The 23683-nt window shown below is 44.3% G+C and overlaps 1 protein-coding gene across 1 annotated transcript in view; it reads left to right on the top strand.

The window, feature by feature from the left end:
- Nucleotides 1-23683, top strand: part of MOXD1 (monooxygenase DBH like 1) — a 778557-nt gene that overhangs the window by 247464 nt on the left and 507410 nt on the right. The gene's annotated exons all lie outside the window — the stretch shown is intronic.

Genomic DNA, 23683 nt, shown 5'->3' with positions numbered 1-23683 from the left:
AGGATGAAGCACAATCCCCAAAGCATTTTGCTCTCTCTACCCTAGCAAGGATCTACCCTTTTCCACCACATGCATCTTGGCAAAGGCTTCTCTATCATGAAATGCAATTGTGGCTGAAAAATACCCAAGAACAGGCAACTTTTGGCCACAATAACCTTATGATTTCACATCTGCAGCACATAATTTCCTAGAACCTAAAGTCTCCCAAATCTGTTTGTCAATTAGCGTAAATGGTGAACATGAGACTGCCCACATTTGTACATCCTTATTGTCAATGCATATGATGCACTTGGGTCGACAATACATATTGCTCAAATATTCACCATTATCATTCATATCACTAACCACTAACACTTCATCACTTTCATTTTCTGAGTTTGTTTCATTATTATTCTTTATCACATTTATCGTTTGCTTAGCACAGGACATTTCATCTGCCTTGCATACCCTAGGAAAATGATCTAGTTACTTACATTTGAAACATCTGTTTTTCGAAGCAGGGCAATGAACTACTTCAGCAGTATGCTTGGTGAATCTACACCTAAAGCACATTCTTTTAAAATGTGTAACTTGTTTCTTATTGTTGCTTTTATTGTCTTCCTCTACTCCCAAACCTTTTTTAGTGCTACTCACTTCACATACTTTATGTGCATCTAAATCAGCCTTAGGCTCCACACTTGCCAACTCTTTTACATATTGTGAGGTATATTAAATGCGTCTGGCTACTTCAATAGATTTGTCTAACATGGGGTCCTTTAGATTTAATAATTTTTCTTGAACTCCTATTTTATTCGTTCTGATTATCAGTTGGTCCCTAATAATTGCCTCCCTGATTTCTTTGAATTTGCATGTAACAGCTAATCTCCTTAAAGCTGCCACATACTGTTCGGTCTTCTCCCCCTGTAGTTGCCTGCGGGAAAACAACTTGTGTCTTTCCACCACAATACTGAATTTATTTCCATAGTTCTCCGCTAATGCAGCAATAGCAGTTTCATAAACGTCCTCTTCCTCATCGTCTGATCCAGCATCAGAATTTCTTTCCTCCAATACTGGTTTTGAAAGCGTATTTAATACTCTCCTTCCATCCACCCCAAACTGTGTTTTAAGATAGCCAGTTTTCTTTTGGCTATGTACACATCTCCACCAATTGCCTCAAGATACATGGTAAACGAATCCTTCCAGTCTTCCCAGTCCATGCAAGTAGGACCTGGCTCTTGCAAAAATGTTGGAGGTAGAGGAATGGACTTTGCTGCCATTGCTGCTTTTAATCACTAAAATATGTTTAAGATAGCGAAAGGTGCTTTGGATTACAGTCGATAGGCAATTATTAGTTCCCAATGTTACCAAAAAGGATTGCATTATAAGTAAATTTGAGCCAGAAAAAGAAATTGCAATTTACCCTGTGACGACAGGCGGTATGCCTATCACTGTTGTTTTATTCCTCCTCGTAGCGCTGTTGCTACCCAGAACGATAATGTCTCCCTGTCTCCGCTAGCCATGAAGATGTGCCAGCAACGTGTACCTCAGTCTCAAGAACCGGATTGCTCTTAAAGCACAAGGAAGGCTTCGGTAAACCAATTTCACCCAATTCAAAATAGAGGCACGCTCAACGAGACGTCACACAAAACATGAGATTGCATACATCAGAGAACTCTTCTGCATAGGAGCGCCTCACTCATTACAATGCCACAATGCCAGAACTCACTGGTGCTTCTCTCACATGGCCGCCTTGGTTTGTGATGATTCGAAAACCAGCAGCTGCATCATCTCGCTTGCTCCCACAAGGACGTTGCCAGTTTCAAAAGTAAGGTCTCCTTTCTTCAAGTTTCCGAGTTGACTGTATTGCAAATAACTTCCTGTATAAGACACAGCTGCTTCACTGACGGCTGGGGGTCTTCATAGGAACTCCCGTAATTAAGTCAGATTTCATGTCAGTACCGCAACCAGCACAAATTTTCCAAAGAGAGACACTTCAAGCCCGTTGTCCAGAAATCCTCTTTACGAAGGGCAACCCATCCTTGTCACCATTCTTGTGAAGCAAAGACTCAGTAAATATTGTTTGAAGAGGCTTTATTAAGTAATGGATAACGACCCCCAGCAGTCAGTCTCCCTGCAACCCCGTCCGCCTCTCTCTCCTGGAATCCAACAAACTTCATTCCAGTAGTAGAAGCTTGAGGTTGCCTAGGAACCTTGCTGCCAAGGATTCTTAGAACACAGCAAAGAGAACATAACACTCTCTTCTAAAGAAAAAGAAAACCTTTTTTTCCAGAAAAATTCTTCATCACTTCTGTTCAGGCCCCAGTACTCTGGCATCTGAATGATGGTAACGCATTGCTCTATGGCCTCCCAGACTCCACATTGCCACCACCAAAGGGCATACTGCATGCTCAGCACATCTCATCCGGGCTGGTAGAACTATGAGCACATCATCCCTATTCTTATGGAACTCCTATGACTCTTCATGTCAGTCCACACCTGCTTCAAGACCAGCTTCATCATTTACAAAGCTGGCAGGATTTGCACCCCAATTACCTTCCAGATAAGCTCACCGTCTCTGTTTTTTCTTGTCACACTTTCTGTCAGGACACCCTCAAACTTCAGAATAAGAAGTGTAAGAAATAAAGAACGAGCCAGCTCGTATTTTCCATCTATGTTCCCTGGATCTGGAACAACATCTCCGTATCCATCAGGCGACCCCAATGCTGCTCTATTTTTGGAAAGTGGTGAAGACGAACCTCTTTAAAGAACACTACATCACAATTCGTTAACTGGGCAAAAAAACAGCTTCTTATCCTATGCCTCATTGACTTTATGCTTGTCTTTCACCCTATAAAGTGCTCCACTACCTTTTAGCTAGCTTCATGCTATAGAAGTATCATATACAAATGTAATACATTAAGACATCAAGTTTCTTGGAAATCTATGTCCCTTAGACAGGCTTCCAGTACCTAACAACTTAAAATGCTTGTGAGACATAATTGTAGAAGAAGACCCTATTAATGTAGAGTATCCTACAAATACTGAGTTACGTTGTAAGCACACTCTTGGCAGATGAGAGCCATTTTAAAAACACTGCTCAGGGGTACAATGTGCTCACTGAGAGGCTTACCTATTCCACCTTCACCTTGTTACTCAAAAACGAGCCATACTTTTCCAAGAAGTGTTGAAAAGGTTGGCAACCATTTCTGAAAAATAGCATCTTCCACGGGAGCAAAGACAGAGTAGAAATCTAATAGCGTCGGCAGTGCTTGCTGTTCATCATCTAACGCCATTAGCACATCATACCAGATGTTGAAGATAGAAATGCAGGATCACTCTTTGAAATGAAACATGAAACAAGACTATCTACTCATTAAACTTTTAAAGACCCCCACTCATACCAACTCATTGAATAACGAAGAGGGATGTTGGCTCTAGGGTGGGTGCAATCTTCTAACATGAGAACTTGTGTAGGTTTCTTTTCAAACAAGTTTATGTTGCTCTTTAGAGTAGGGTTTTCCCAAGTTAGAACTAGAAATACTGGGGTATATTATCAAGCACGGGCGATAAAATTATCGCCGTTTTAGCGACAGAAAACTGCCGCTAAAGTGGCGATAATTTTATCGCCCGTGCTTGATAATATGCCCCACTGTTTTTGACGCACAATGATATTCTTGTCTGCGATGAATCCGATTGCAGTTCATGAAGCTGAATGCACACCAGTTGATAAAAAAATAAGACACATGTAAAAAAAAGCCACAAATCCCACATTATTGCGGTTTCGTGTACAGGTTCTGTTATCGCGCTCCAAAATGCACAACCGGCTCCAAACCACACCCTTACCACTCTCCTGCTGATTGGTTGTGACACATGTGCTGCACGTTTTTGTGTGAGACTTGGATTTTTCATAGTCCCTAGGACTTCGGTGATATAGCATTAATGGCAGCACCCCTCTCTGGAAATTGTTCCGGCACCACGGATGGAGACTTTGGGAGGGTGCGGACGATTTCCAGGGCAGGTGTTTGCACTGGAGACTTTGATAGAGATATTACTTGATTGGAAGGCGACACTCTCCGAATGAGATTGTGTTCACGGTCCTGGTCCCCAGACAAATGTGAAAATACACCCACAAGGGACTCTGCCTTCAGGATGAAGCTAGCATAAAACGAATGACTACACAATCATCTGTCCTCAAAAATAAACCGTGTAAATGTTTGACATGTTAAAAATACTTTTAATATATTTTAGAAATAATCCTGCCTGTCAGATTGTCATTTGAAGGGGATAAAAGTGAGACCCAAGTGAGTAAGGCAGGGCCCTGCAGCTCCTGCGGTGCAGTTAGGGCCCCAGCGCTTTAGGGGCCCCTCAACTCTTCAAGGGTGGATTATTTTGCCTACAGCAAATACATATATGTGAGATATGCGAGACTAAAGGACCCCTCTTCAAATTCTGCAGGGGCCCTCACCATTTTACGTTATGCCACAGGTGAAACCGTCACACACCCTTGGAGTTCTTTTATTGTCGAAATAACTGCTGTTTCACATTCTTCAGTGAACAATAATTTTTTCTGAATGTTAATTTTTTCGGGATGTTTCAAGTCTTATTTGTGTATTATGACCGCTAACGTAACTACACTCCTTTGCAGGTGCGTGGTTTCATTATTTATCCATTTAGGTCTTTAGAAAATGTACTAATGTTTTTCTCTGGAAGTTCCACCTACAAAGGTCAATCAATCTTTCCATCACTTGTTCAGAGCTAAAATACAGTTACGACATCATTTTTGTATTCAACCTGAACAAATATGTTACTGAATTGTTACTAGCATTGCAATTTGGTTAATTTATTTTGCAAAATCAATTATATTTTACAACTGACCTCGCCACAAGTCATTCTAAATTAATAAATGTAACTTCAAAATTAGTTAAAAAAAGAGTTTTGAATGGCTAAACTATTAGCCCTCAGTGATATTGACACTTATAAGGAGTCACAGAATTTAGGAGCGTGCATGTACATATAAAACATCTTCAAACCCCTATCAGCCTTAAAACAAAGTGTTGCCTTATCTTTGTATTTCATCCTCATGCTGAAGACAGAGTCCACAATGAAACTCTCCAGACGTTGCTCCGAGATTGACAGGTGACATTATCGTATCGAACCACTACTGCACAATATGATTGTCCACAGTGAGAGAGTGTCCAAATCTGACCTTCATCTGGTGGATAAGCATCGCTGAGAAGCACTCATATTCACGGCACATATTCTGTTGGTTAATGCCCCTGTGAAATTCAAAGCCTTGCATTCCATTTCCTTAAATGCTGGAAGTGTCTGGTGATTATAAAGCAATTAGCTTTGAGAAATTACGTAAATGCCTTGTCATGCAAATTGCACTGCTTTCTCAATCTGACTTTTAAATATGCAATGCGAGGGACAGAATGTCTCTTTAGAATGATGCGAGAGCCCCTGTCACCTGTGCTGTCTCTTCACCCACACCTAACCTAACAGGTGTAAATGTAAAGCGCACATTCATCTTGGTGCTGAATAATAGGCCCCTCATTTATGAAAAGTGACGCATCACTGGGGTAAAAAAGCAATGTGCCACTTTTCATTGCGCCCTCGTTTTGACACCAATGATGCGTCCAGGGCCGGACTGGCTACCCGGCGTTTTGGCATGCTGCCGAGCTGGGGGCTGATTTCGTTGATGGGGACCTGCATGTGCTGAACGAAATTCGTTTTGCTTTGTTTATTTCGAAGCACACGCAGGTCTCCATCAACGACATTAGCTCCCACCGGTAGCCAGTCCGGCCCTGGATGCATCATATTTACAGTATGGCAAATCATGTTGCAAGGAGTTACAGATAGGTCAGTATTTCTGACTTATCTGTAGGTGCAAACATTATGCATTGCTGGAGTGTGTCACAAAAGTGACGGAACTCCAGCAATGGGTCATTACACATAGGCGAGTTCCAAGTTAAATGTGCCTTCATCAGCCTTACACATGCCATGAGGCAGGCGTAAGATATTGACCGTAAGATATTGACTCATTTGCGTCCTAGAAGTGGCACAGTAAAATCTCATAGATTTCATCTACGTCACATCTACGACCCTTTCTTGCGTCAGAACACCCCCCCTTCATACATTATACCTGGCGCAGGTATAATGTGGCGCAGGAGTTTACAATGTGACACATCTGCCTAAATGCGTCACTTTGTAAATATGATGCAACATGGCACATTTTTTACACCGCTGGTGCGTCACAAAAAGTGATGCACCAGCGGGGCAAAAGTGACGTAAGGGCCCATAAATAAGCCCCCATTTGTTCATGGTTGCCCAAGTCAATGTTACTCATTTTATCGACCTTAAAAATGATGGGAGTCTGAGTGGACCCACCGGGCTTTGAGCACAGGCCCTTGGGGTGGGTGCATTAGTCCACTGAGCCGCTAGACCTTAACCCTTCGGGATCAGCCCGGTGCTCCTCTCCCGGCTAGTTCCGTCCTGTTCTCTGTTATTTAAAATATTTTTCCATTATTTCTTTTCTTAAATGCTCTGTAGTTACTAAGTGGCACTAGGCAGCTCACAATGCTATATTTTAAAGTTGCAATAGATAGATACATGTGTTATCAAACTCGTGCAAATTCAGACACAGCCATTATAGCCTCTTTGGTCCATTCAGATACCCTTTTGGCATTAAACAAGGCACATACCTGCTGTGTGTTTTTTGTCATGTTATGTTAGTGGGATTGTTTAAGTGTACATATAACCCTAACAAGGATAGCGGGGTGGTACCAAAGTACTGGACTAATCGGAGAGACAAATAAGAACAGGAAATTTTTTAGACAATCCAGGTGTTGAGTTACTTTTTAAATTCCTGGGTAGAGCTGACAGAACGTAGTGTGAGAGATAGTGGGTTCCAATGTTTAGCTGCCAGGTTTCTGTCAGACGAATTGTCACCATGATACTCAATAAATGCATTTTGTCTCAACCCTTCACATCTGGGATGACGCCTTTCCGAGGACCATTGGCTGGCCCTCGGAATGAATCAGTGCTATTTTGAAATTCACAGCCTTTCATGACATTTCTTCTTTTTCAATATAATGTCAGGATCTGACAGGCGATTAAGAGATTATGCAAATATACTTTCACAAAGATGGCACTGCTTGTTCAATATGACTGGAGATCAGTGCTAATGAAAGTAGGATTGAATGCAAGAAAAATAGGCCTCTTTAGTTTTTTCAGTTCCTGTTATTCATAATTTATATGACACATATTCACAATTCATTTAATGATTCGTGGTGTTGTTTACCATTATTAGTATGCATGGTTTATTGATGACTTGAAGCATCATTTGAAAGATAAATAATATTGTTATGTGCTTTAATTTGGCACATTTTGTCTTTCTGCACTTGACTGCTATATGTTCGATAATTTCTTTGAAAAACAGAGTGCAAAAGAACATGGGGGTTCCTATGACCAATACTGTTATATGAGCTATACTATTTGTATGTGGTCAGACTAAATGCCATCAGATGTGTGTGATGGTAATCACTAAGTACTGTTTATGTGAAGCTCATGTCCAAAACGTTCTACAGCTTATACGATCTTTGAGTATGAGTGTGGTATTAATATTTATGAATGAACTGATTTATGAATATTGTAGTAAATTGGGCTGTTATTTGAGAGAGGTGAGAGCCCCACTCAAGTAACAAATGCAATACTTGTCAGGATGAATCACAAAAGTCACTAAATAAAACTTTGTTTAACCCTCTAGTAGCTTGCCACAAAAGCAGTAAGGCTTAACTTAGAGGTAATGTGTAAACTATTTATCCAGAACTCAAACAGTAATAAAGTAATAACACAACACAACACAACACAAGAGAAATCCAAAACCATTATATAAACATGGAGAAATTATAATAAATTAGATTACACCAAAATGTCAAAAATCCAATAAGTAGAGCCAGTTATACATTTTTAAAGTTCTCTGCACATGAAGCACAAAGCGCCTATTGCTGTTTTGTGCTCACACTGGATTGGGTCAAAGGCAGAAGTTCGGGCTGACCATAATGGAGGACGGGTCTGAAATCAAGACCAGGTTAGTCCCGGTGAAAAGTTTACCTTCTACTTAGTCAAATTCCATTTGAGGATCTACAGCTGGAGCTTCGTGTTCGTAGTGGCTGCAAGGACATCTTCGTTGGTGCGAACAGCAGGTTGCTGTTGAAGTTTCGCTTTAGAGGAGACATGGGCAATAGTTCCTGATGTAAATGGCATGGCCCCATTAGAGCTTCACGATGGCAGGAGATGTGAGCAGGCATTGCTGACGCGAAAAACCTGCTCGCAGTCTCGAAGAGACAAAGGATGGTTTTATTCCAGCACAAAGAGCCTAAAACCTCTGGATTTTCACCTGGAGTCCAGTTTTTGCCATTTGCAGGTTGAAGGAGTGTACTCTGACCCCAATCAAGGGTCCAGGACCTGGGGAGATACCTCTTGGGGGGTTAGAACATACTCCTGTAGACACCAGCAGTAGGGCCCGGGCAAGTCCAAACAGGTCCAATTGGTGCTGGGCACTTGCAGGGAGGCCTCTGGGAGCTTGTTGTATCCATGCAGCTCAAACAGTAGGTCATCTAGCTGACCCTTGGAGTCACTTCAGGCGTACAGGCTTCAAGATCCAGTCTTCCTTCTTAAGTTAGCAGAGCAATCCATCTTCTAAATCTTCTCAGGTCCAGGAGTGTTCTAATGAGAGGTTCTCAGGATGCCACTTTTATACCCAGTTCCCTCCTGTGTGTAGGGTATCTACTGTGTGAGTAACCTTTCCCCTTTTCTCTGTTTGGCTCCAATCTGTCTAGGGGGAGAAAGAGCAGGCAGGCCCAATTGTGAGCTGCATTTGCCTGTGACGGGGCAAGCAGTGTCAGAAATCAGGACGGGATGGCAACCACCCTCTGGCTGCCCTTTAGAGTTCATGAAGAGCTGAGTACACCCCCAGACCATCTTGCTCAGAAGAGGAACACACTTCCCCACATCCACTAAACGTTTTCCCTCATATCTGGAAGAGCACACTTCAAAACATAGGAGAGTGATTAACTGTCATATGAACCTGGACACTGGAAAAATGCCCCATTTGGTTTATGCAGCAAAATTACAACTTTTCTAAAAATTTCATTTTCAGAATAGTAACTTAAAATCTAACTTTACCAATTACTATTCAGATAAGCTGAGTAACTATACACCTGCTTCCAAACTCAAGTGTAATAAGGTAACCCAGGGTTAGTTTATGGGAGAGGTAGCCTTACTACAGTCAGACACGACTTTAGGAGTTTTTGCTATCAGGGTATGTAGAACTTAAGTATACATGTCCTACTATTTAAATACCATGCCCCCTTGCACTATGAGCCTTTAGTACTTAACTTTGTGTGACTCACATAAGTAACAAAAAGGAAGGTTTCAGCCTGGCAAAAGGTTTATTTTGACAGGTCGGGATGGCAGTGTTAAACCACACTACAAGCTGCAGTGGCAGGCCTGAAACATGTTTTACATTGCTAATTTAGTGGGTGGCACAATGAGTGCTAAAGCCCACCTGCAGCATATAATGAACAGGTCCATGGCAATTAGAATGATAATGTTGGCGATGATAATCATATTTTCGATTTTCGATTTGAGTAATCCTGCCCCCCTTGATAAATATAATTATTCCATTCATGAGGGAGGTGAAAAAACTTTGAGTTCAATGGAAATGGATCTTAACACGGAGAATGCTCCTTCTGGGTACTCTGATGCCATTGCCAAAAGGGTCAAAGTCCTGCCTCGTGCAAGAGTACCATCTTGGAAACTAATGCAAGGATTTTAAATGAATTTTCATGAAGAATGGAGCTGTGTAATTTTTTTAATCTTTTAAATGTATTGTACATGATTGCAACATTTATATTTATCATCTATATGCCCCTATCCTTCTCATCGCCCATTTTCCCCCTTCCCATCCCTTCCCATAGTTGGTATATCCTAGAACGTTTGGAATGTTCGCTGGTGATCATTATGTGTAACGTTATTCAGAGACTAGCCTAGGATGAGACCTAAAGCATTAAATGATCCTTTCTCAAAATACTTCCTGTCTGTGTCTTATTCAAATGCGACACTTGGCTCTTTAAGTCGTTAGCTCATCGGAGGTCCCAGCTCCGCTTGGCTCCAGGCTTTTATTGTACATCCTCCATGCCTCCAGTCCACAACTCTCACTGCTACTCATCGGTCATCATGTTGCAGGCCTAATGGAGTGAGTCAGGCCTCCAGTCTGCCCCAGCATTTCCCTCAGGGACCTACCTCAAATATACAAATGCATGTCTCAACATCATAATCAGGCAGGACTTTGTTGTGGGTCAACACTGTATTGGAGCAGGCCCAGTGTCAGGAAGACTCTCCATCCTCAGTAGCCTTAGGTGCTCTGCTGTTTGTTCTGCTCCTGCAGGTACCCTGCACCTGCCATTTTGCAACCTGCCTGCAACCTGCCTGTTGTCTCTAGACCCCCGTAATCACAGTTGACTGCTTATGTGCCCTGCACTGCATGAAGGAGAGCAGAGTATGTCTTACTCGCCGCCATCTTGGCCAAGACTTCTTAACGGTACAATGTGCAATTGAGGGACTTTAACAGACATTGGAACAATTTCCAATGCAATTTTGGTAAAAACACTTCTTATACATATTTGTGTTAGCAACGGAGCTAGATAAATGTACCAGTCACCTAAAGGATAATATATTGCATTTCACATCAAATGTGTCATTATGATACCCTTACCTATTAGAATCTCAGACCATCAAAGTCAGTATTGGCTAACTCCGCGACATAGGGCCAGATTTAGATCTCGGTGGACAGGTTACTCCATCACAACGGCGACGGGTAACCCGTCTGCCGAAAGGCAAATCCCATTATATCCTATATATAGTTGTGCGCATTGTTTATCCCTGCTGCATTTTATGTAGCATTTCATGTACGCTTATATATAGATATCTGTTATTTTTTAAAACACGTTTTCCTTTTAACCCGTTGGTTGCGCCGCCCGTTTTGCGGAAGTGCGGCACTTCTGCAAAACGGTTGGGGCCGCGTCGGCCATTGGCCGACGGCAGCACCAGCGAGGTAGTGCTGCCGTCGGCCAATGGCCGACGGCAGCATGGATGGGGTTAAATAGAAACACTAGCCTTGAAATTATGTATAGCTGTTGTTATTTTCCTGTTTGAGTTCTCATTCTCTACTACACACCACCTCCATGTCTAAGCCTTGGGCCATTCTACCTTGCGCCCTGAGGGTCAGGCACATTGTGCTCTGTTTTAAGTCCAAAAGTAAGATATGCCCATGGACGTCACTGATTAAGACTCTTATTGTTACAGTTTGGGCCCAGACCCCGAAAAAGTTCCCCTTCAGTATAACACCTCCTTCTTCTGTGCTCCCGCCCGCCCGCCCCCTCCCCCCTCCCCCGCTTTCCCCCCCTTCCCCAAGGAAGGACGCGACTCACGCGAGCCTCTGATCAGGGTAGAAATTCAATCAGTTATGCTTTTTGCATTCCTCGAGTCTCACAACCTCCTGTGAAGAGGCGTAATCCACAATAGCCAGTGGTAGCCGGGGGTTGTAGAAATATGAGCCGAGTAAAATAAGGCGCTGTGGACTCAGATATGAAACCAAGAAAACACATGAGGGGTATGACACGGTAATTCTCCCAGACAAATGCTACAACAGCTGTGCCAGATGCGTAAGGAAACCCGCCTTAGGGAATCCGCTAAAGCCAGTGGGATACAGTGCAAAAGTATCAGTGTCGGCAAAACAATACCGGAGCACCAGTCTCTGTCGCATTAAATGCTAGAAGGAAGGAAGCGAGAGGCCCGCACGTTCCTGGCCCACAGCTATGGTTGATGGAAAGTTTTAAATGTGCAGAGAAGTTTAAGATCCATTTCCATATTTACCTGCTGCTAATGAAAAAACATGTTTTTGTTTTAAACGCACACGAGAAACATAATCTAGTTTACTTTCGTGTCTTTTGGCATAGTAAAAAAAGGAAATCTAAAAAGTCCTTGTACCGTACGCCAAAATAAAATTAAGTAGTTTGGTTTAGGTAGTTACAAGCCTTTTTCAATGTTTAATTTGTATGCACCTTACTACAAACCCTATGTGGTATTGCTGATACTGATACCTATAATAAGTTCATGCTTACCCACAACAGCAACTTCATTACAGCCAGAGCCAGTCCTGGAGACCAAACTAAGATGCATCTTTATTAAATGTGTTTTTTTCACTTATTTTGGAAAAATGGAAGATTAAATCCGGTTTTCTTGCCACTTGGATGTTGCACAGAACATTTTAGAAATTATTCTTAAGGAATTCTGAATAAATCGGTGGTTCCTACAATGTTTCCATTGGCACTTTGCAGTTTTTTGTTGTTCATTAAAAGCAGGAAAGTCATTTTTGACAGTCACTAAGATCCTCATTACGAGTGGCCTCGTATAATTATGAGAGGTCCCGTAAATTTGGACCCCAGCAAATGCATCTGGTTGCACAGGGATCACTATTATAAGTTGTGTGTTGTTTTCACACCCAGTAATTACCCAGTGCCATAAAGTCTGTCTGCACTTGATTGCGTTTGAGCACGTCAAATCTTCCAGAACTCAAAAAGTAAAAAAAGGACCCAAAAACACCCACTTTCAGCTTTGGGTGCGTGAGAACCATAATATGCTTGCGTGGCCCATTTTCCGGTCAAACATGGAATGCGCTATAATTATCTCCCCTGATAAATTACAAACTCCTTGACATCCGATTTTATCGGATGAGATAATTATCCCATCCGAACATGGGAAACTCATAGATAAACCCTTTGGTACACCCGGTATTCCCTGGTGCAGTGATCCTGCATGAAATTCTACATACATGTCCATCTTCTTAAACAGGTGCCATATATACCCAGAAATATATCCGGAATCACAGGTTTACATGCAGAAATCAGTGCTGTACCACCGAGTTCTGCATGTTGTTTCTCTTTACATTTAGCCTCCGAGAGGCTTGTGATTTCTTGGTAATAATGACTTAGAATAGCGCTGAATACTTGGTGACTGCAGGACAGATGTAAGACCCTTTTTTGCAGCCGCAAACAGGACAACCGCCAGTTTGTGCCCGCAAAAAAGGGCAATAGCATGTACAAATGCATTTTGCGAGTCCGTGATTCGCAAAATAGCATTTGCGACTGACACTATTAGGAAGGGGCGTCCCTTCCTAATAGCGAGTCAACATGCTATGTACTAGTTTGCGCCATTTGCAGCTGCAAAACACTCACAGTTTACCACATACTGCTGTATTTTGTACCACCTGCATTTTTAGAAAGCAGGGCTTCATTGGGAGCTACCAGTAAGGTGTTTCCATAGTCTAGGTGGCTCTTAATGGAACTTGGATTAGAATTCTCCTGGACCTCAATGGTAACCATTGGAACACATTTTTGCGCAACGCGTGGCAGCAAAAGACATGCGGAACATGCTTTTTCATGGAGAGATTGTTATCAGTCATTAAAGCAAGATTTTTAAGGACCCTCCTGGGACAGGATGCCGGGCCCAGCTCAAGAGGTCACCAATCTAAGCTTTTCAAACAACAAAATCTCAGTTTTGTCTCCATTACACTGTATACAATTGTGTGTCATCCAAGTGGCTATTTTACTCATGCAGTCCATAAATCAGATTTTCACATTAGCTGGGTTTTGCCCCAGTGAGATGATTAATTGGGTATCATCTTTATCAGATATGATATCAAAGCGGCATGATTTGACAACCTGTACCTTCGACGTGGACTGCTGCATAACACCATCACTTAGGACTTACTATACTTTGTCCTTATTTTTAGTAGGCATTTCTATTATTGTGGTGGGGGTGAATATTTCTGACAGTCTCTGTCACATATCCAAGTGACCCTCATTTTTTAAATAAATGTAAGGAGGATATGAACACTATCCTAAACATTGACACTCTATAGGGGAAGTTCTAGAACTGGAGTAGACATTTTCTGAAAAAAGATCAAATGAGACCTTGGAAGGCAGAGTGGTGATTGGGACTGTTGGGTACTGGGATTGGGCAAGAGGAGAACCACTTTTTTAAGAAATGTTATCCAGATAAGATTGTGTAAAGAAATCTGCACTAGGATATCTAAGGAATATTCCACCTGCTGTAGGAATGTATGCATTACAACTCAAACGCAGTTCAAATCAAATTATAAGCAACTCAGTGTTTCATCCTTTCAAGTGTGATAACATGAGAACCATTGAGTTGGCACACATTAACATCTATTAATAAAGCCTCAGCGTACCCAATTCTATGGCACAAACTTTATACCTCATCATTGTAGCTGACCTCTTCTACTTGTGCCTGCTGTTAATGCACTTGCTGCTGACAATATTTTGTTATAAATCCAAAGACACCCACGGTTCTCTCGGAGTCAATAAAATAAATCCCACAGTATGGGGAGCCAAATTGTGAGAAATTGGGGGTCTAAGCCCTGGTCAAGCAACAGCCACAATCATTTGCAGCGTGAACCAAAACAATTCACAAAATGAACCTGTGCTTAGCTTTGGGTAGCTTTAGCTTAGCACAAAAAACAGTCTGGCTTAATTTAGAGGCAATGTATAAAGCATTTATGTAGCACAAAAACAGCTGTAAAGTGAAAATGCAACACAGGAAAAATCCCAAACCAATATAGAAGCATAGAATACATTATTTGACACCAAAACAATACAAATCTAATCTGTAGAACAGGACTTATGAATTTTTAAAGAATACATTGAAAAAAATCCACATAAAAGCATAAAGCACCAGCTGGGGAATTCTGGTCGCGCAGGACTGGGATTAAGTTAGAAGTTCAGGCTGACCATGATGGAGCACAGGTTGGATACTGTCCCTGATTAGTCCCACTGAAGTTCTGTCCTCTCAATTTTTGTGCCAAGTGTCCCGGTTGCATTGGGGAGTGTTGCCAGGAGCAAAGGGTGAAGTCGACGTGGTGCAAAGAGCATGCCAGACATTGTAGATGGGCAGGCTGGAGCTTCGCATTGGCTGTTCCCCCAGGGTGTCTATGCTGCTGTGCAAAGAGACTGGGTGGCGACGGCCTGTGCTGGATTTTGGTGCAAGCGGCATGATTCTGATGCAAATGGGCCAGATTGCTTTTGTGAAGAGCTTAAACGCTTGTATTCAAGAGCTCAGGAGCCACACCAGGACCTGAAAGGCACCACCTGGGGGTCAGAAACTCACTGAGGATGGGTCAAGGTGCTGTGGGGGAGGCTGTTATGTCCCTGAGGCTCAGATAGGGAGGCCAGCTGATTAGCCCTTTGAGTCACTCTGGGGTCTAGATGAAGTTGTAGGTCCAGTTCTTCCCTTCATCTCCAGACAAGAGGACAGGATGTCAGCACAGAAGGGCAACAGTTTTTCTAGAGCAGTAGTCCAGTAGAGGGGCAGTCCTCGGATCATCACAGTAGGCCTTTTTGCCGGTAGAACATTCACAGGTCCAGAAGTGTACTGAACATTTGGTGCCTGAGGTCCTTCTGTTATACAATGGTGCCCTGTTTCTGTAAGGTGGGAGAAGCTTGTCTAGGGGCTCTAAAGTAATGTATTTTCTGACATCTGCGGTAGTAGATATTACTGACGAGATTATAACTATGGAAGAGGAGTTAGGAGCTAGTTCCCTAAGTGCTATCAAGGATAGTAAACCTGTGGATCTCACATGGGCATCTGGAACTATTAGTACAGATCTCAGTACTACCCCATTATCAGTTTGTAATACTTACACTGTAGAAGCCAATATACACCAGAATACCTACTCCCTGCCCTCATTTGGGGCCATTAACAACCACAGAAGAACAAACGACAACAAGATCGATGTATATATCAGATCAATGTTTGTTACTGAATTCCTCACAGCCAGGTAGGGTTGTGAGTGCTAAGAAGACCAACACTGGGGGTTGACTTTGGAGAGCACACAAGGTTTATTCAAAGGGAAGGCACAGAGTATAGTGTTCCTGCCCATGAACAATTAGATAATTCACACAATAATGGTGTGTTAGTTTCATCATTTGGTGATCAAAACAAAGCCAGAGGGGAAGGGCTTTGTGTCTGGATGGGTTGGAGTGCTACACCAAGCGATTGCCAGTGGATAGACTTATTGCAAGCAGCCTCCCATCACCTTTTGTGGGTTTCATGTACAGCTCTAAGTAGCATTGGTATACCCAGATGCGGTTCATTGCCACTGTGTCACTGGAACCAAGTTGTACATGCTGATTAGCCCATGAGTAGGGGAAATTCAGTCCTAGGTTGCTTCTTTTCTGGTCCAGAGATGGCCAGGCTTGGCAGTTCGGGCTTTACTGTTCCCATGAGGAGCAGGGTCAAGACTGATTTGGATACCGCTGGGTCCAAACTGAGGGGACACGGTGAGCAATTGAACAATGGGTTGGAGTGCTACTCAAGCAATTGCCACAGGTTAAACTTATTGCAAATAGCCTCCCATCACCTTCTGTGTGTTTCTTGGTGGAGGTAAGACTGTTCAGAAAGATATCATTGACCTACCACTTGCAGCACCCCGTATGTGCTTGTATTCGCTAAAGCTCCACCTTTGATATGTGGATCTTCAGAGATTCTCTCTCAGTTGAAAAATAAAGTTATACACTGGATTGAAGGGTTACTGGGGCACATACCCTTTTTTCCTACGAAAGCATTAATATGGTTATAATAGTTTCCTGAATGGCAAGGACCTTAAACCATGATGTGCAACAGAGTCATTTCCCTGATATTATGCCTTTACTTTGGGTTTTGTTGCAGTTATTTTTTACCAAGAAAATCTGTTGCACCCTACGCACAGCTACTCAAAGTAATAATGTGACCTTTAATATCCCAGCTAGAAATAACTTTAACGCTTTGAGCAATTTAGATGCTAACAAATGTTTGTCCTCTTCATCGTCCATTAATAGGGACACTATTATGAGAGAGGGAGGTAGTAAGTTGCCCCACCCTTAACCTTATAGATTCTGTAATAGAATATAGCAGGACTCGTGACTCAGAAAGGAGACCATAGCTGGTTAACTTAATTGTTTTTTAAATATTATTATATTTCTTCAAGAAACATGGGAGGTCAGTAACAGCTTACTCGTGGATGGTTGTAGTGGCTTTTCAGTTCCAGCAACTGGCCCGCTTATTGGTAGACACAAGTTAGGTTTGTAAGTCCTGATTGCTATAAGTCTTAGTTATAAAGTCCAACAGATGGACACTGGTTCACCCAATTTGCTTATCTGCTGCAAAGGCCTATAGTGATCCAGGCACCTAAAGGTCTACACCTACCTTTACAGGCAGGAGACGGTTCACAGTGATTGTTTATATATTGTTGTCTTCAGGCTTAGCATTACTAATTTTAAAGTATGAAGTTCTTTGGCATTACCAGACTGATACCAACCCATTAACTGCTTAATTTTCTTGGGTACATACTTTGGTACCTGTGGTGTATCCGATTGCAGAATGATGTCCACAAGTGATCAGGGTGAGAGATTTAAATGAAAGAATATCTGTCCTGACACTTTTCATACAAAACTGATTAATACTTGTTCTGATGCTTTTATGGTTTGTCTTGATGACAGAGAGAGACCAAAATGTATTCAGCTCCTCTAAGGAGATTAGTCAGGTAGTTTGGGCCTTACGTACCACTATGGGGACATTATTATCTGTATCATATTAGTGGCTTGACCATCCATGTTCGAAGGCCCATTGTGAACCTATTACGGAGTTGAAAGAGTCCTCTAGGTATAGAGCAAGAGTAACATCTTGTTGTGTTGCCTACAAATTAGCTATTACACAATGGGAAACGTCCTTGAGGGAGGAGGTTCGGGAAGACTGGACCATTGCAAGTCCTTGTAGTTATAATAGTAAATTTTGGGAAAATGTCAATCGTCCCCTATTCAAACCTGATCCAGGTTATCTTCCAACACAACAACTTTTGCCTGAAGTCTGGGTAGACATTTCGAGGCTATCTATAAAACTCTGGGCAAAGGCCTTTCAGAACATGGTAGCTCTTCCTTATTGCTGCCCTCTAGTAATTTCTACCTTAATTTTTCGATGTGAGGAGGTTTGTAATTTTATGGATGGGTTCTCCAAAAATAAAGCCCAAACCGTGATGGGGTCCCGTTGGGAGTCCAATATCTCACTTTGGGCTTCCAATGCTACTAATTACATAGGTGCAGCTACTGAACATAGTATTCAAGCAGAGTGGGCTAACTCATTTATTATATCAGTCAATAAAAAGGGCTCTCAAGGTGATGCATGGTGTTATTCGTCTTATAAATTCTGTTGTCAATGTAAATGGGAATGTGATTCTTAAAAAGTTATAATCATGGGTTAGGGATCACAGAGTTCTGTCTGAAGCACAGTATGGTTTCCGTAATGGTAGAAGGATGTTGGACCAATGCTTAAACGTATACATTTTAATTATCTAATATAATATGGCCAAAGAAGGGGCAACACATTTGGCCTTTATGGACCTAAGCTCTGCATTCGACATGGTTAATAGAGACAAGTTGTTGTCCATCAGGCTGGAAATGGGAATAGAAAATAACATTGTTTTCTTCCTGAGGGATTTACATTCCAACCCATCAGCTTCTATACGATACAGGGAAAAAGGGGATTGCAATGTACACTTCCTACTAAAGAGGGGGGGGTCAGTCAGTTCTGCATTTTTTGTTTTTTTCTTCACTTTATGTGTTAACACATTGGAGCAAATTTTTTATTTTTTAAAATCTTTTTATTGAACATAACAGCTCCATCAGAAGACACATCAGATAGCAGTGAAAGTGCAATGGTACAGTTACAATTATACACATGTAAAAATCAGTTGGTGAGATCCATGCAAGCCTACCCCCATGGCGCACTCTGTACGAAATGCAACGTTCTGCATTTAAACTCCCTACCCTCTCAGCCCAGGTCCCCCCCGTCATGCTACATGCTACACCCTCTCCCCCCCCGCTTCATGGCCATTCCCTCTAGCAGCAGTGGACAGGCAGTTCCTCGAACCGTAGGGTACAGTAAGTGCTCACTGAGCGTGTCGGTCAGAGGGCGAGGTCCTACAAGTCCTAACTCATCTCAGTGGTGAGCCATCGGGGGTATTCAACCTCTCCCCTCTGTATCGTCTCCATGCTAACCATATCTTCTCCCATTTTTTGGGACATCCCCTGCTATTGTAAATAACTTTCTCTGCCCTTTGGCACCAGTCCAAGTCCCTCTCCCATTCTTCCACCGTTGGTGACAGTTCACTCCCCCAGAGTCGAGCTATGTTCCTTTTTGCCACCATACTGGCAAGCGCTAGCCATATCTTTTCCCCCTTGGGCCAGGTGACCTCCCCTGTCACCCCAGAACATGCCAGCGGGCCTCTAGCAAAACCTCCGCCCCAACTACTTCTTCCATAATCCCCTGCAGCTGAACTCAGTACGTGCGGATTTTGGGGCAGTCCCATAAGATATGAAAAAAGGTGCCTTCCTCCCCGCAGCCCCTTAAGCAAATGTGTGAAGTTGCAAACCCCATCTTATGTTGCACCGTTCGTGGTGTGTAGGACCTATGGAGTATGCACAGCTGAACCAGTCTGAATCTAGCCCTGATCGCAACCTCTCTAGGGCACTGCAGGGCCTAGTACCAGTCATCATCTTCTAATGAGCCAAGATCAGACTCCCATTTTTCTCTCAACGGTCCTAGTGTGTCCGGGAGGTTATTAACAAGCTTTTTATAAGTAAGGGAGATAGCCTTATCAATCATAGGGTCTAGCAGCAGCCTATCCTCAAGTGGATCATATTCAGGTAACTGTTTCCCCTGTGGCAGATGTGCGCGTATGGCATGTTTAAGTTGTTGGTAATGCAGAAATTCTCCATCACCCATGTGGAACTCCATCTGCAGACTCGCAAACTCCACCAGTTTTCCCCTCTTCCAGACATCCCCCAGCCTATCTATGCCAATCAGGCTCCACTGGCGCATGTCTCGCAGCCTTGCAACCTCCCGAAGGAAGTCGCCTTTCCACAAAGGTGTACAATCCGTGAGTTTCGCCTCCCATCCCAGTGACTTTGTCGCCCGCTTCCACACCGCCACCACCAACGCTGTCTGAGGGGGCAGGGTCTGGTTCCGTCTGGCCTTAGAGTATAAGGCCTCCAAATAGGAGTCCTCCCCCAGTGCCATACGGTCTGCTCGATACGCGGGTTTCTCCTGTGGGGCGAACACCCAACCATTTATATTGACCAACTGAGTGGCCCAATAGTAGAGACGAATGTCGGGCACCGCTAGCCCTCCCTCGAACACTCCCCGTTGTAGTTTTTTAAGCGCTATTCTCGGGCACCCCCCACTCCACAATAAAGAGTGTTGCTCTGCCTCCACAGTTTTGAACACGTGCTCCGGGATCGGGAAGGGCGAGCTCTGCAGTGCATAGATCAATCGGGGCAGGGCCATCATCTTGAATAGGATGGCCCGGCCCATAAGGGAGAGCGGGAGAGTCCTCCAGTGCATTACGTCGCTTTGAAGGCGTTCCAGCTGCGTCTGCACGTTCAAACGGAGGAATTCGGTGTCAGATGGAGTGACCCAAATACCCAAGTATCGGAACTTTGTACACCAGATTAGGCCCTTGCAGTCTGCCGCAATTTGAGGCTGGGGTCCCGCCAGAGCATAACCCAGGGACTTACTCCAGTTGATGCGATATCCGGAGTATTCCCCAAACATGCGCAGCATGACCATCAGCCTTGGTATGGACTCAGACGGTCTCTGGGCATACAGCAAAATATAATCGGCATATAATGATATGCGTTCCTCCCAGCCGCCCCCCAGGTCGACCACCCACACCCCAGGGTCCGCACGTACCCAATGCGCCAGCGGCTCCAGTGCTAGGGCAAAGAGAGTAGGGGAAAGGGGGCAGCCCTGTCTCGTGCCACGTCCCAGTTGGAATTCTCGCGACATAGCCCCATTGACCCGGACTCTCGCCAGGGGCTCTGTGTACAGGAGCTTCATCCAGGTGCAGAATTTGACACCAAATCCTAGCTTCTGCAGCACTGCATATAAGTAACTTCATTCTATACTGTCGAAAGCCATACAGGCATCAAGGGATAGCAGTGCCACCGGCACTCCCTGTCGCTTAGCAACGGCTTGCAGGACCCCAAACAGGCGGCGCAGGTTGAGTCGTGTGCTTCTATGGGGCATAAAGCCCGACTGGTCCAGATGGACCAGCGTTTGTTCCACCGCACCCAGGCGTGTGGCCAGGATCTTCCAAAGGACCTTCGTCTCATAGTTAAGGAGTGATATAGGTCTGTAGAAGCTGCATTCCCCGTGCGGCTTACCGGCCTTATGTATCACTACGATCGTTGCCAGTCGTAAATCCCCCGAAGCTGCCCAATCTCTTGCGCCTCGTGGAACATATTGCACATATGCGGTGCCGTTTGAGTTGCCATGCACCCAAACGTCTCTGCCAGGAACCCGTTGGGCCCCGGGGCCCTACCCGACTGTAAGTCCCCCATGGCCTCCTCCACTTCTTTGACCGTGATATCCGCCTCTAGAATGTCTCTATCCGCAGACTCCAATAGGGGCAGCCACAGGGGGCCCAGGAATTCACTACACTCTCTCTCCTCTCTAGTCGTTTGAGATCGGTAGACCTCCTCATAGTAGCATGTGAATTCCTCCGCAATCGCCACACTAGTGGTGCTGACCGACCCGTCCCGCCGCTCTATTCCTAGTACCCAACTTCGCTCCCGGTCTCTCTTTTCCAGCCAGGCGATCATTCTATTCGCCTTGTCTCCCAAGTCATACACCCGCCTCTGGGTGGCTAGTGCTTGTGATCGTGCCTGTTCCGTCAGCACGTCCCTTAACTCCTTGCTTAGGAGGCGTGCTGTATGCTGCCTGTCCTGCTCCTGTCCCTGAGTAATCCCCGTCCTATCTTCCAGAGCGTGAAGCTCCACTTCCAGTTTTTCAACCTGCGCATGTTTTTCTTTACGCCGTCTCCCAACCTCAGCCTGTACAAAATCCCTGGCTACTGTCTTGTACGCTTCCCATACTATGCCGGGGGAGTCCACAGACCCTACGTTGTCCTCGAAGTAATGATCCACCCGCTCTCGGAACCTCTCCTGAAATTCCCTATCTTTAAATAAAAAGGCATCAAGCCGAGGGGGGACACTCCAATCGTGCCTGGGACCCATCATCCGAACCCCCACCGGTGAATGGTCAGAGATCCCTTTAGCTTTGTGATGTCCGTCCCTAAAGAGGCTCATGCAGTCTGCCCTTGTGAATATGTAATAGATCCGTGAAGACGAGCCATGGGCCGCAGAGACATGTGTGTATTGTGTAGCCTGCGGGTTGTGTGTCCTCCAGAGATCCACCAGACCCAGCGCCTGCGCAAAGTCCCTGAGGTGGTTCGCCCCTCCTCTACCCAGTGGGGGCCGCAGTCTGTCCAACTCCCTGGCCATCACGTCATTCATGTCCCCCCCAAGATTAGTGTCCCCATGGGCATTTCCAGCAGTAACTTTCCAATATCGGGGAGAGTAGTCGCGTGGCGCTTCGGGGGAATGTAAAGGGAATGTAGGTTCAGAGTACGGCCCTCCCACTGTGCAGATATTGCTACATAGCGACCCAGGGGATCAAACCAACACCGTCCCAGGACCAGTGGTAGGGAGTTTTTAACAAGGATCCCTACACCCCTGGAGCCCGTAGTAAAGCCTGAGTGGGCACGTAAGGTATAACCAAATCTGTCCAGGGCCTTGCAATGGTTCCCTAACAGATGTGTCTCCTGTAGGAGTACGACATCAGGGGTGTGCCTACGGAGATATTGGAACACCACGGTGCGTTTGATTTTGTTTTGCAGGCTATTCACATTTTCCAGAACACTATTTCAATGTGTTGTGTCCGTGTCGTGTGTGGTCCAGCCATCCATCCTGTCAAGTATAGGGAGTAGGAACCAAATCTCACCACCTCCCCCCTCCCATCCGCCAGCTGATCATGTCAATGAAGTCAAAGCAATCATGTAATAGCAAAACAAACAATAAGAACTAGAACAAACCCCCCCATCCCCCCCGCCTCAACCCCCCACCCTGCTACCCTGCTACTCCGGCCAACCGCGCCAGACAGCCCCAACAAGCAGAGCGCCTGTAGCCCTTAAAACTCAGGGGCTAGTGGTGCAACCAAGTCCAGCATCCGGGGCTCCCATCCGGATGTATGACGTTACAACGCATACTTTTACCACACATACCTTTACAACGCGGTTTTTACCACGCATACCTTTACAACGCATAGCGCTTAGAGGTGCTGGATAGTGGTAAGTATAATTTTCTATTCCAACTCCAGTCCCCGTGGACACTAGGGAAGGTGTTGGATAGAAAATTAAACGTATTCCCTATCCTAGAGCGCCCCCCAGCGCAATGCGTTGTAATGGTTTGCGTTGTAATGCCAGCGCTGTAATGGTATTGCGTGGTAAAAAATGCGTGGTAAAGGTTGTATACCTCCCATCCTACCCTCCCTTATAACAATTCTTTGTATGCTCCACCAGTTGTCCTATTCTGGAGCAATGTCCCGCTATGAAAGTGTACTCACAGGAGACTCATCTGGGGCCCTTCGCCCCCGTGGTATAACGGTAACAGCAAATATTATTATTCAGGGCCATCCAGTCTGTCCCACACAGGATTCCCAAACCATTCTGAGACGCTCCATCCCTTAACGG

Source organism: Lissotriton helveticus, chromosome 6 (assembly GCF_964261635.1).
Source record: "Lissotriton helveticus chromosome 6, aLisHel1.1, whole genome shotgun sequence".
In the NCBI taxonomy this organism is placed as follows: Eukaryota; Metazoa; Chordata; class Amphibia; order Caudata; family Salamandridae; genus Lissotriton; species Lissotriton helveticus.
The sequence above is the reverse complement of the archived record's forward strand: the minus strand, read 5'-3'. Positions and strand labels throughout refer to the sequence as shown.